The sequence below is a fragment of the Cryptomeria japonica genome, chromosome 11 (genome assembly GCF_030272615.1).
Source record: "Cryptomeria japonica chromosome 11, Sugi_1.0, whole genome shotgun sequence".
Taxonomy (NCBI): domain Eukaryota; kingdom Viridiplantae; phylum Streptophyta; class Pinopsida; order Cupressales; family Cupressaceae; genus Cryptomeria; species Cryptomeria japonica.
In genome coordinates, this window is record NC_081415.1 from 93,976,730 (window position 1) to 93,990,329 (window position 13,600).

Sequence of the window (13,600 nt, forward strand, 5' to 3'; positions counted from 1 at the left end):
GAATACTTGGTTATGTCAAAGACGTCATTTTGACAATTTGTCTTGAACATTTGTTCATTGGTATACTCAAGTATGCATACTTGCTATAACCGGCAAATAGGTCCAGGATAAGCACCGACAGGCTTATCTATTACAAGATCAGAATGACACGCTATGGAGATGATTTATTAATGTTGTAAATGCATTGAGTTGACATGTTGAGTTGGATATCACATTAGTTATTGATTTACTTGAAAATTGATTTTATTGTAATACCTTCTAGAGCCGACCTACTAAAATTGGTCTTAGGTTATGGTATAAATGTAAGATCCTATTTGTAAGATCTATATGTGAATTGGAGGAAGAATTTTAATTCGGTATATGTGAGAATAAGCAGAGCTATACACATAGACATCATCTAAAGGTTGAAGGAAGGTTTTGTGAAGGCAATCAGATCTACACCAGTACTGAATCCAGCATATGAAGATGCTATTTTGAGTAGTACATCCTTATTGGATTTAACCATCCAATTGTAGTCAGTGTGACTCCCATTCAAGTAGTAAGCTCTAGGCACTTGGCCTTTCTGCATGTGCAGACCACATTTGTATACACATCCTACCTGCAGTAGTATCATCTGATTGTGGGTAAGGTTTCCCACTATGGCTTTCTCCCTTATAGGGATTCCACAAACAAACATTTGTGTTATGTGTTGTGGATGTTATTGTCTTTCTATTTAATGCATTATTCTTTACCGGTACTACAATTAACTGATAAATTATCTACCGACATTAAAGTTTGGTTTACCAGTATTAAGCATCAAGTTGGTTAAGTTGTTTTTGGTTTGAATTTATTTGACAACTGATTCACCCCCCCATCTCAGTTGTCTCTGTGACCTAACAATTGGTATCAAAGCTAAGTGCTCTTTTGTAGAAGTTTAACAATTTGAGGAGATCCAATGTCTTCTAACTATTTCAGGAAGGACAGTCCTAAACTTGATGGAAGCAACTATGGCATATGGAGGATCAGGATGGAGACACATCTGAATTGTATTGAGAAGGACATCTGGGAAGTTACAAAGAATGGCTATACTGCTCCTATTCAGAATCAGCCTAATCCACCTACCTTGGCTAAAGATGAACAAAATAATTACAAAGCAAGAGAAGCACTTTTGAGTGCATTATCAAATCAGCAAATTATGGGATTATTAGATAGATCTACTGCTAAAGCTATTTGGGATCATTTGGAAACATTTAATGAAGGATATTCCATAGTCAAAATTGCAAAACTTGAAAGCTTTCAGGTCAAGTATGAAAATCTAAAAATGGAAGAAGATGAAAGGATTACTGCTTTTATGGAAAGAGTAAATGAAATTGTTTTGGGTATTAAATATTGTGGAGGAACCTTAAGTGAAGATGAAATGTTTTAAAATTTTTAAGAGGATTTCCACTGGCATACAAAATGAAATTTACTACTATAAATGAGTTAAGAACAATGCCTAATAGATCAATAACTAGGGATACATTGATTGGAAAACTTTCAGCTTTTGAAATTGAGGAATTTGATCCTGTTGCTACTATAAAGATAGATTTAGCTTTTAAAGAATCAACATCATCTACACCATCATTTGACAAATCTGATTGGAAATAATGTTATGCAAGAGAACTTGAAGAAAGCAGGAGAGAAAATGAAGAACTTGAAGAACTTGAAGAACTATTTGTAAGGAAAATACCTAAAGGTCCAATTGGAAGTAAGTATGAAGGTAAAGTGCCCTTTAAATGTTTTAACTATAATAAGATTGGTGATATGGCTTGAAGATGCCCTGATAGACATGCTAGATTAAGAGAACAAGCTAGAAGAACATACAAGCCTAACCCTAAATATCAGAGATACAGATTTAAGAAGAATAAAGACAAATCTTGTTATCTTGCTGATGAAGGAGTCATTGATGATTCTGATGAGGATCCAATAGACAATGGATGGGTCTTTGTTGCTATAACAAAAGATGAACTAGCACCTACTGTACAACTGGTAGAGAAAGCCCTGGCACCTAAAGTTGAAGTTAAGTATGAATGGATCATTGATTCAGGATGTTCACATCATATGACTGGTGATAAAAGAAAATTCTTGAACTTTCAGGAATATAATGGAGGTCTAGTAAGATTTGGAGATGATAAAGCTTGTTTGATCAAAGGTAAAGGTACTATATCTCTTGATGGTAAGCATAATATTGACAATGTTTACTATGTTGAAGGTCTAAAGCACAATCTATTGAGTGTTGGTCAATTAGTTGAGAAAGGATTTCAGTTACAATTCAAGAATGGCAAATGCAAAATCATGAATAGAACTGGTTTAGAAATTACTACCGGTAATCAAACTAGAGGTAACATCTTTCTTTTGAATAATAATAAAAAAACATGCTTGATTGCACACATTGATGAAAGTTGGCTATGGCATAAGAGACTCTATCTTGTAAATTTTGATTGCATAGTAAAAATCAATACTACCTAAGATTGTCAAACTTCACAATCTGGTATGCAAGGAATGTCAATTTGGAAAACAATTTAGAGCATCTTTTAAAAGTATTGTAGAAAAATCCAATAATGCTTTTGACTTAATTCATAGAGATTTATGAGGTCCAACTAGAACTAAAAGTGTACAAGGTGATAGATATTTCAAGCTAATCATTGATGACTATTCTTGAATGTGTTGGGTTACTTTTCTCAGAGAAAAATAAGAAGCATTTGGGAAATTCAAACTATTGAAGGCAATGGTAGAGAATGAAACTAGCAAGAAAATCAAATCTCTAAGATTAGATCAAGGAGGAGAATTTACATCTAAGGATTTTAATACATTCTGTGAAGTGAATGGAATCAGAAGATAGTTATCAGCACCCTAGACACCACAACAAAATGGAATTGTAGAAAGGAAAAACATAACTATCTTAGATGTAGCTAGAAGTATGTTATCAGAAGCAAATCTACCTCATGTATATTCAAGAGAAGCAATGAGTACAACAATCTATACATTCAACAAAGTTCACATCAAAGGAGAAATTGGTAAGACCCCTCATAAACTGTGGTTTGGTATTACTCCTACTCTTAAATATTTCTAAATATTTGGAAGTAAATGCTATATTAGAAGAGTTGAGTATATTGGCAAATTTGATCCTAGAAGTGATGAAGGAATATTTCTTGGTTATTCATCTAAGATCAAGGCATATAGATGTTTTAACAAAAGATTATAGAAAATTGTTGAGAGTACAAATGTGAAGATTGATGAATAGTTTAGAGGAACTTCAAGGTATATAGACTTTGAACCGACAATAGAAATACTGATAAATGAGACTAATGTGAACCCACCAGTATAGAATGAAGATCCAGTTACACTGGTATCATCTGAAAATTCCACTATAACTGAGGAACAACAACAAACGAAGAGACCCTAGTATGTAAGACTAAATCACTTTGAAGATCAGATAATTGGGAACAAGTATCAAGGAGTTATGACAAGAGGAAGACTGGAAAATGAAGAGGTATGTCTTATTTCTCAAATTGAACCATTATCAATTAATGAGGCATGTGAAGACAAACACTGGATTAAAGCTATGGAAGAAGAATTAGAACAAATTGAAAAGAATAACACATGGACATTAGTTCCTCGGACTAAAGACAAAAATGTAATTGGAACTAAATGGGTATTCAGAAAAAAACTTAATGAAGATGGTAAAGTAATCAGAAACAAATAAAGACTAGTGTGTAAAGGATATTCTCAGAAAGGAGGAATTGATTACAATGAAACCTTTGCACCAGTAGCTAGAATTGAGGCAGTTAGATTATTCTTAGCTTTTGCAGCACACAAAAACTACAAAGTATATCAGATGGATATTAAATGTGCATTTCTAAATGGAGATCTTGAAGAAGAAGCTTACATTGAATAACCTGATGGATTTTCTTTGACAGATAACAAATATATGGTTTGCAGGTTAAGGAAAGCTTTGTATGGGTTGAAGCAAGCACCAAGAGCTTGGTATGCAAGATTGGATAAATATCTTTTGAAGATTGCTTTTTCTAGAGGTAATGCTGACAACAATTTATACTATAAAGTGACTAATGATGACATCTTGGTTATAGAAGTTTTTGTTGATGATATAATCTTTGGAGGAGAAGATGGATTATGTAAAGACTTTTCTATTGAAATGCAACAAGAATTTGAAATGTCTATGATAGGAGAGATAAAATTCTTTTTAGGATTGCAGATCTCACAAAATGATAAAGGTATATTCTTGAGTCAATCCAAGTACTTGAAGGAGTTACTAAATAAATTTGGAATGGAAAACTCCAAATCGGTAAGCACACCTATGACTACAAATGACAAATTATCTCTAAGGGATGTATCTACACCTATTAATCTAACTAGGTACAAATCTATGATAGGAGGCCTACTGTATGTGACACAAGCATGACTTGATATCATGAATGCAATATGTATTGTTTCAAGATTTCAGAGTAATCCTAAAGAAAATCATGAATCAGTAGTAAAAAGGATTTTTCGATACTTACAAGGCACTACAAATCTTGGCTTATGGTATCTCAGAGATGAAAACTTTGAATTATGTGCATACATAGATGCAAATTGGGGAGGAGATGTGGATGATAGAAAAAGCACCACCGGCAGAGCATTTTTTCTTGGAAGTAGATTAATTTGTTGGTTGAGCAAAAAATAGATTTGTACATCTTTATCAACAATAGAATAAAAATATGTTGCAGAAGCAACTAACTGTACATAGGTATTATGGCTTAAGAAAATGTTGAAGGACATAAAGGTAAAATGCAAGGAACCTATAACTATCTATTGTGATAACACTGCAACAATTGATATATTGAAGAATTCGGTACTACATTCTAAAACCAAACATGTTTCTATCAAACTAAATTTTCTAAGGGAGAATGTTGAAGCAAAAGAAATAAAACTGGTTTATGTGAATACTAAAGAGCAGATTGCAGATATTTTAACTAAACCTCTGCCTAAGGAGACTTTTGAATATCTCAAAGATCAACTTGGGGTTATACCCCCACCGGTAGAGACCTAGATAGTTGATGTTTGTCATCAACAGACAAAATTAATAGAGAAATCTTTTATTTTGACTTTGATGAGGAAAGCTACTTCTCAAGGGGAGTAGTTGAAGAAGTTGGTATTTTGTATTTGAACCTATTTTTAGCTTTGGCATTTCATATCAAAGGGGAAGAGATTGGTATGGAAAAACACAAGGAAAACACATGTTACTCCAAGGGGGAGAGATTGTTACTTTGGGGAGAGATTGTCTATATCTGAATTTTGATGTCTAGTTATGATCTCTTTTTGAGATTGTTGGTTTTTTGTATTTGTCATTTCTATTTTGCCACTTTGATGGTTTTTCCATCTTGTGTTGCCATCAATGCCAAAGGGGGAGATTGTTGGTATTTTGGTATGGTTTTGTCACTGATGTGAACACCTACTAACACTTATCAACTCTGGTACTTTGGAGCATAGTTTATGTTCATCGGCAAGCAAGTGACTTTATGCACAGTCATAGGTATTTTGTACATTGGCAGGATATATTGTTCGCCTACACTTGGAATGATATGGAGAATACTTGATTATGTCGAAGACATCATTTTCACACTTTGTCTTGAAGATTTGTTCACTGGTATACTCAAGTTTGCATACTTGTTGTTACCAGCAAATAGGTCCAGAATAAGCACCAGCAGGCTTATCTATTCCAACATTAGCATGACATGTTATGGAGATGATTTATTAATGTTTTAACTGCATTGAGATGACATGCTGAATCAGATATTGCATCGGTTATTGATTTACCTATAAATTGATTTTATTGTAATATCTTCTAGAGCCGACCTACTAAAATTGGTCTTAGGTTATGGTATAAATGTAAGATCTTATTTGTAAGATCGATATGTGAATTGGAGGTAGAATATTAATCTGTTATATGTGAGAATAAGCAGAGCTATACATGTAGACATCATCTGAAGGTTGAAGGAAAGTTTTGTGATGGCAATTAGGTCTACACCAGTACTGAATCCAACATATGAAGATGTTATTTTGAGTAGTACATCCTTATTGGATTTAACCATCCAATTGTAGTCAGTGTGACTCCCATTTGAGCAGTGAGATCTAGGCGCTTGGCCTTTCTGAATGTGCAAACCCCATTTGTATACACATACTATCTATAATAGTATAATCTAATTATGGGTAAGGTTTCCCACCATGGTTTTTCCCCTTACAGGGTTTCCATGTACAAACATTGGTGTTATGTGTTGTGGATGTTATTGTCTTTCTGTTTCATGCATTATTCTTTACCAGTACTACAACTAACTGATAAGCTATCTATTGGCATTAAAGTTTGGTTTACCGATATTAAGCATCAAGTTGGTTAAGTTGCTTTTGGTTTGAATTTATTTGACAACTGATTCACTCCCCCCCTCTCAGTTATCTCTAGGACCTAACAATAAGGAGATATAGTTCACTTCCTTAAGTGAAAGAAAAGACAAACAAACTTTCACTGTTAGCAAAGATACCAGTAAGAAGACATATGCAGAAGCTAGAAGAAGTTGTCCTACAAACTAGTATGCTCAATCAATGAACCAAAAACCTCACTTAATGCACTGGTATGCTGACCCTATAGGGAAGACCATGGTTAACAATGAAGGTTTCACCAAAGTCCATGACATGAGAAGTAGACCCCCAAGAAGACCAAATTTCATAGGCCCAAGGAAACAAAACCAGTATGTACAAAACATCCATGGCTATTATTACTGGTCAAATAAGTTTGAACATAGGATTGTTGAATACATATTGATGAACAAGCCAGCTATTAGTTTTAAAAGTATAAGTCAATTTGCTTCACTTGAGGATATGGAAGTTGTTTGTTATCAATGCAATGGATTTGGTCATAGGATTTTTTGAATGTATGAGAAGTCAATTGGTGTCCTACAATAGTTTTAAAGGTTCATCTTTCAATGTCAATGTGAAGTGATATCATTGTCAAAAGTTTGGTCGCATTGTAAAGAAGTGGAAGCTTAGGAAATCTAAACTAGTGAAGTCAACAACAAATCAAAAACTGGTAGCCAAACTGGAGCAAGAAGGAAACTCAATTGGTCTGGGTTGAAAAGGACAAGACCAAAGAAAAATCAAGTCTGATTGTGTAGACTGGCCTACATGTAGAGACAAGGAATCTATGGGTAGTAGACAATGGATGTTCCAATCATATGGCCAAAGACAAGAGGAAATTAATTAAGTTTCAAGACTAGAATGTTGGTATTTTAATATGGTTTTGTCATTGATGTCAACACCTACTAAAACTTATCAACTCTGGCACTTTGGAGCATTATTTATGTTCACCGGCAAGCGACTTTATGCACAATCACCGATACCTGGTACATCGACAGGATATATTGTTCACCGACACTTGGAATGATATGGAAAACACTTGGTTATGTAGAAGACATCATTTGGATACCTTGTCCTGAAGATTTATTCATTGGTATATTTGAGTTTGCACATTTGCTATTTACCAGCAAATAGGTCCAGAATAAGCACCGGCAGGCTTATCTATTCCAGACCAGCATGACATGCTATGGAGATCATTTATTAATGTTGTAAATGCATTAAGATAACATGTTGAATCAGTTATTGCATCAGTTATTAATTTACTTCTAAATTGATTTTATTGTAATATCTTTTAGAGCCGACCTACTAAAATTGGTCTTAGGTTATGGTATAAATGTAAGATCTTATTTGTAAGATCGATATCCGAATTGGAGGAAGAATAATAATTCAGTATATGCGAGAATAAGCAGAGCTATACATGCAGACATCAATTGAAGTTTGAAGGAAGGTTTTCATGAAGGCAATCAGATCTACACCAGTACTGAATCTAGCATATGAAGATGCTATTTTGAGCAGTACATCTTTATTGGATTTAATCATTCAATTGTAGTCAGTGTGACTCTCATTTTGTGTTTAAGCAGTGAGATCTAGGGGCTTGGCCTTTCTGCATGTGCTGACTCCTTTTGTATACACATACTATTTGCAGTAGTATCATCTTATTGTGGGTAAGGTTTCCCATCATGGTTTTTCCCCCTATAGGGTTTCCATGTACAAATATTGGTGCTATGTGTTATGGATGTTGTTGTCTTTCTATTTCATGCATTATTCTTTACTGGTACTACAATTGACTAATAAACTATGTACCGACATTAAAGTTTGGTTTATCGGTATTAAGCATTAAATTGGTTAAGTTGTTTTTGGTTTAACATTATTACACAACTGATTCTCCCCCCCCCCTCTCAGTTGCCTCTGGGACCTAACAATTGGTATCACAGCCTAGTCCTCTTTTGCAAAAGTTTAACAACTTGAGGAGATCCAATGTCTTCTAACTATTTCAGGAAGAACAGTCCTAAACTTGATGGAACCAACTATGGCATATGGAAGATCAGGATGGAGACACATCTAAATTGCATTGAGAAGGACATTTGGGAAGTTACAAAGAATGGCTATAGTGCTCCTACTCAGAATCAGCCTAATCCACCTACCTTGGCTAAAGATGAACAAAATAATTACAAAGCAAGAAAAGCACTTTTGAGTGCATTATCATATCAGCAAATTATGGGATTATTAGATAGATCTACTTCTAAAGCTATTTGCGATCATTTGGAAACATTGAATGAAGGAGATTCCATAGTCAAAATTGTAAAACTTGAAAGCTTCTGAGTCAGGTATGAAAATCTGAAAATGGAAGAAGATGAAAGGATTATTGCTTTTATGGAAAGAGTAAATGAAATTGTTTTGGGTATTAAATATTGTGGAGGAACCTTAAGTGAAGATGAAATTGTTTCAAAATTTTTAAGAGGATTTCCACTAGCATACAAAATGAAATTTACTGCTATAAATGAGTTAAGAACAATGCCTAATACATCAATAACTAGGGATACATTGATTGGAAAACTTTCAGCTTTTGAAATTGAGGAATTTGGTCCTGTTGCTACTATAAAGATAGATTTAACTTTTAAAGAATCAACATCATCTGCACCATCATTTGACAAATCTAATTTAAAAGACTTTTATGCAAGAGAACTTGAAGAAAGCAGGAGAGAAAATGAAGAACTTGAAGAACTTGAAGCACTATTTGCAAGGAAAATGCCTAAAGGTCCAGTTGGAAGTAAGTATGAAGGTAAAGCACCCTTTAAATGTTTTAACTGTAATAAGATTGTTCATATGGCTTCAAGATGCCCTGATAGACATGCTGGAGTAAGAGAAGAAGATAGAAGAACATACAAGCATAACCCTAAATATCAAAGATACAGATTCAAGAAGAATAAAGACAAATCTTGATATCTTGTTGATGAAGGAGTCACTGATGATTCTGATGAGGATCCAACAGACAATGGATGGGTCTTTGTTGCTATAAAATAAGATCAACTATCACCAACTGTTCAACTAGTAGAGCAGGCTCTAGCAGCTAAAGTTGAAGTTAAGGATAAATGGATCATTGATTTGGGATGTTCACATCATATGATTGGTGATAAAAGTAAATTATTGACTTTTTAGGAATCCAATGAAGGTCTAGTAAGATTTGGAGATGATAAAGCTTGTTTGATCAAAGGTAAAGGTACTATATCTCTTGATGGTAAGCATAATACTGACAATGTTTACTATGTTGAAGGTTTAAAGCACAATCTATTGAGAGTTGGTCAATTAGTTGAGAAAGGATTTCAGTTACAATTCAAGAATGGGAAATGTAAAATTATGAACAGGACTGGTTTAGAAATTGCAATGGGTAATCAAACTAGAGGCAATATCTTTCATTTGAATAACAGTGAAAAGACATGCTTGATTGAACACATTGATGAAAGTTGGCTATGGCATAACAGACTCTGTCATGTAAATTTTGATTGCATTGTGAAAATCAGTACTACTAAGGCAGTTAGAGATTTACCTAAGATTGTGAAACCTCACAATCCGTAATGTAAGGAATGTGAATTTGGAAAACAAGTTAGAGCATCTTTTAAAAGTCTTCTAAAAAAATCCCAAAATGCTCTTGACTTAATTCATACAGATTAATGTGGTTTAGCTAGAACTAAAAGCTTACAAGGTGATAGATATTTCATGCTAATCATTGATGACTATTCTAGAATGTGTTGGGTTACTTTTCTTAGAGAAAAATCAGAAGCACTTGGGAAATTCAAACTTTTCAAGGCAATGGTAGAGAATGAAACTAGCAAGAAAATCAAATGTCTGAGACCAGATCAAGGAGGTGAATTTACATTGAAGGAATTTAATACATTCTGTGAAGTGAATGGAATCAGAAGACAGTTATTAGCACCTTGGACACCATAGCAGAATGGAGTTGTAGAAAGGAAGAACAAAACTATCTTGGATGTAGCTAGAAGTATGTTATCAGAAGCAAATCTAATGCATATATACTAGAGAGAAGCATTGAGTAAAGCGGTCTACACATTCAACAAAGTTCACATCAAAGGAGAAACTGGTAAGACCCCTCATGAACTATGGTTTGGTATTATTCCTACTCTTAAACATTTCAGAATATTTGGAAGCAAATGATATAGTAGAAGAGATGAGTATATTGGCAAGTTTGATCCTAGAAGTGATGAAGGAATATTTCTTCGTTATTCATCTAAGAGCAAGGCATATAGATGTTTTAACAAAGGATTGTAGAAAATTGTTGAGAGTACAAATGTGAAGATTGATGAACAATTTAGAGGAGCTTCAAGGTATATAGACTCTGAACTGGCAATAGAGATATAGACAAATGAGCCTATATTGAACCCATCAGTATAGAATGAAGATTCAGTTACACCGGTATCATCTAAAAATTCCACTGTAACTGAGGAACAACAACAAACGAAGACAACCCGATATGTATGACTGAATCACTCTGAAGATCAGATAATTGGGAATAAGTATCAAGGAGTTATGACAAGAGGAAGACTGGCAAATGAAGAGATATGTCTTATTTCTCATATTGAACCATCATCAATTAATGGGGCATGTGAAGATAAGCACTAGATTAAAGCTATGGAAGAAGAATTAGAACAAACTGAAAAGAATAACACATGGACATTAGTTTCCCAACCTAAAGACAAAAATGTAATTGGAACTAAATGGGTATTAAAAAATAAACTTAATGAAGATGGTAAGGTAATATAAAATAAAGAAAGACTAGTGTGTAAGGGATATTCTCAAAAAGAAGGAATTGATTACAATGAAACCTTTGCCTCGGTAGCCAGAATTGAGGTAGTCAGACTATTCTTAGCTTTTGCAGCACATAAGAACTACAAAATATATCAAATGGATATTAAATGTACATTTCTCAATGGAGATCTTGAAGAAGAAGTTTACATTGAGCAACCTGACGGATTTTCCTTGACAGATAACAAAGATATGGTTTGTAGGTTAAGGAAAGCTTTGTATGGATTGAAACAAGCTCTAAGAGCTTGGTATGCAAGATTGGATAAATATCTTTTGAAGATTGGTTTTTCTAAAGGTAATGCTAATAGCAACTTATACTATAAAGTGACTAATGATGACATCTTGGTTATAGAAGTTTTTGTTGATGATATAATCTTTGGAGGAGAAGATGGATTATGTAAAGACTTTTCTATTGAAATGCAACAAGAATTTGAAATGTCTATGAATGGAGAGATAAATTTCTTTTTAGGATTGCAGATTTCATAGACTGATAAAGGTATATTCTTGAGTCAATCCAAATACTTGAAGGAGTTACTAAAGAAATTTGGAATGGAAAACTCTAAATTGGTAAGCACACCTATGACTACAAATGACCAATTATCACTAAGGGATGAATTTACACCTGTTAATCTGACTAGATACAAATATATGATAGGAGGCCTACTATATTTAACACCCCCACCGGTAGAGACTTAGACAGTTGATGTTTGTCATCAATCGATAGAACTTACAAATAAATCTTTTACTCCAGCTTTGATGAGGAAAGCTACTTCTCAGGGGGAGTAGTTGGTATTTTGTATTTGAACCTATTTTTAACTGTCAAAGGTGAAGAGATTGATATGGAAAAACATAAGAAAAACACATGTTACTCCTAGGGGGAGAGATTGTTACTTTTGGGAGAGATTATTGGAGAGATTGATTACTCTATGTATCTGAATTTTGATTTCTGGTTATGATCTCTTTTTGGGAGATTGTTGGTTTTTGATATTTGGCATTTCTGTTTTGGCACTTTGATTGTTTTTCCATCTTGTGTTGCCATCAATGCCAAAGGGGGAGATTGTTGGTATTTTGGTATGGTTTTTTCATTGATGTCAACACCTACTAACACTTATCAACTCTAGCACTTTGGAGCATTATTTATGTTCACTGGCAAGTAAGTGACTTTATGCACAATCATCGATACCTCGTACACTGGCACTTGGAATGATATGGAAAACACTTGGTTATGTAGAAGACATTGTTTGGACACCTTGTCTTGAAGATTTATTCATTGGTAGATTCAAGTTTGCACATTTGTTGTTTACTGGCAAATAGGTCTAGAATAAGTACCAGTAGGCTTATCTATTCTAGATTAGCACGACACGCTATGGAGATGATTTATTAATGTTGTAAATGCATTAAGCCAACATGTTGAATCAGTTATTGCATCAGTTATTGATTTACTTGTAAATTGATTTTATTGTATTATCCTTTAGAGCCGACCTACTAAAATTGGTCTTAGGTTATGGTATAAATGTAAGATCTTATTTGTAAGATAGATATGCAAATTGGAGGAAGAATAATAATTTGGTATGTGTGAGAATAAGTAGAGCTATACACACAGACATCAATTGAAGGTTGAAGGTTTTCATGAAGGTAATCAGATCTACATCGGTACTGAATCTAGCATATGAAGTTGATATTTTGAGTAGTACATCTTTATTGGATTTAATCATTCAATTGTAGTTAGTGTGACTCTCATTTTGTGTTTGAGTAGTGAGCTCTAGGCACTTGGCCTTTCTGCATGTGCAAACCTCTTTTGTATACACATACTATTTGCAGTAGTATCATCTGATTGTGGGTAAGGTTTCCCACCATGGTTTTTCCCCCTACAGGGTTTCCACGTACAAATATTGGTGTTATGTGTTATGGATGTTATTGTCTTTCTGTTTCATGCATTATTCTTTATTGGTATTGCAATTAACTGATAAACTATCTACCGGCATTGAAGTTTGGTTTACCAGTATTAAGCATTAAGTTGGTTAAGTTGTTTTTGGTTTGAATTTATTAGACAACTGATTCACCCCCACCCCTCTCAATTGCCTCTCGGACCTAACATGGAATGGAGGCTCAATAAGGTTTGGAAATAACTCCTCCATCAATATAAAAGGAAAAGGTACCCTGAACATAGATGGAAAATTGAAGGCACATGATGCATACTATGTAGAAGGTCTAAATTTCAATTTGCTAAGTGTGAGTCAAATATGTAACAAAAGATACAAATTCACCTTTAATTATATCGGTTGTCGATAAAAAAGGAGAGCACCAATTATATTGTAGGAGAAGGAAAAATAACAAATGGAAATGTGTACAA